Here is a 1,985-nt window from a genome sequence, read left to right on the forward strand (position 1 = left end):
GAAGATGGGAGGTCGGCCAGGAGAGCATTGAAATAGTCAAGTCTAGAGGTAACAAAGGCGTGGATGAGGGTTTCAGCAACACAAGTTGAGGCAAGGGTAGAGACAGGCAACGTTACGGAGCTGGAAGTAGGCGGTCTTGGTGATGGAGCGGATATGTGGTCGGAAGCTCATCTCAGGGTCAAATAGGATGCCATGGTTACAAATTATGTGATTCAGCCTCAAGACAGGGGCCAGGGAGAGGGATAAAGTTGGTGGCAGGGACCAAAGACAATATAGCTTCAATCTTCCCAATATTTAGTTGGAGAAAATTTTTGCTCGAGATAAGTGGTGTTGAGGTAGAGCTGGGTGTTGTCAGCGGACATATGGGACCTGATGTGTTTGCAGATAATGGCGCCGAGGGCAAGAGATGCTAATATGCACAGCTTGACAGCGGTAAGAACAATCTCATTCCCTCTGAATCCTTTGTGTGTGAAACCCCATCCAGTCAAAACATACAGAAGAAGTGACTTTTAAAAAAAATTCTATTGACTATCTTGCTGTGTCTTTCTACTTCCCCGTAAATAAATTTAGCCTGTTTATATTGGTTTGGCAATGTGGCACTTCCCACTTTAACTAATGGGAGAATGTGTCAAACATCCCACATATTCTTGAATAAGCAATGTATCATGACTTGGGATAATTGTTAAATGTTGGCACATTATCCCACATGCAGCAGTGAACAGGATACAGGTTTCAGTTTTCAAAAGACTCCGTTTTCTCATAGAAACTTCTGTGTGTTCATGAATAGACAGCAAAGGTGTTAGGGAGAATGCACAAATGGCAAGAGTATTGTAATATGCAGTGGATTACTTTCTACCCAAGAATGTAATATTGTCAAGTAACCCCTAAGTGATAGAAGTTACAGTATAGTCTGATCACAGCTCTACTGCTGCTAGCTGTTCAACTGCAGCTATGTGCTCTAACCCAATTTCCCTGTCTCCTTTTATATTTTTCCTTCACAAATATTTACTCAATTCCCTTTTAAATGAGGTCATAGTTTCTGCCTCAACTGTCAAAACTATTCCACATTCTAACAATCTTGCGGGGAAAAAAATATCTTCTTTGTATTTGGAGATTTCAAAAGACTATAAATTCTAAGATTAACTATCCAGCAGCTCACCCATCCATTATTTAGGTCAGCCTATACCCAAACAACTTCACAGATCACTGTACAGCTAAGTCAATCTGGGAAGCTCATCAACATTTTCTGCTGAAGCTCAATTCTTTATCCAATTTGAAAGTGAGTGTTTCCATGCCAAAACAGGACCAGAGGCCTCTGTACCAGAGGGCATCATGCTTCATTACTTTAACAACCAGGGTTGCCTTCCAACAAACAAATCAGTCACGCTGAACCTTAGTGCTGTGGGTCAAACAAGTTCCACGTTTTGAAGTCAGGAAACAGTGAACGCATTTGACACAAAACTTGGACGCTACTATTGGTTGGTGGAGTTAGATTTGACCAATATTAAAAAAGGATTGCTGAGTCAACACCCAAAGTGATAGCACAATTCAGCATTATTAACTGTATAAACTTCTCCAGTCAAAAGGCTGTAGGAAGAGTCTATGGATTGTCAAAACAGAAGTAAAAGAAACTGAACAGTGATCTAGATCTGACAGCACAAAAATTAAGGGCACATTCCAAACATTACAATAAATCTGGCTTAACCATGTGGTTAGTCACTTGAAGGGATGGTTCTCCCTCCCCACTTCAAACTATGCAATGATGGCAATTTATTTATATGCAGATTCATGAATCATTTTTAATACCACTTGAAAAAGATTGTCTAATTTACAAATTATAAATATTTGCTCAAGTGAAATAAAAAAAAAGTATTGTTGTTAATGCATTTGTTAAATTAGAGAAGCAATAAAGTTTGATGGACAGCAGTAGGTTTTACTGTGTGTATACCCTTGTGTATGTATTGCTAAAAAAAAAGCAAACAAGA

The sequence above is a fragment of the Heptranchias perlo genome, chromosome 16 (assembly GCF_035084215.1).
Source record: "Heptranchias perlo isolate sHepPer1 chromosome 16, sHepPer1.hap1, whole genome shotgun sequence".
Lineage (NCBI taxonomy): Eukaryota > Metazoa > Chordata > Chondrichthyes > Hexanchiformes > Hexanchidae > Heptranchias > Heptranchias perlo.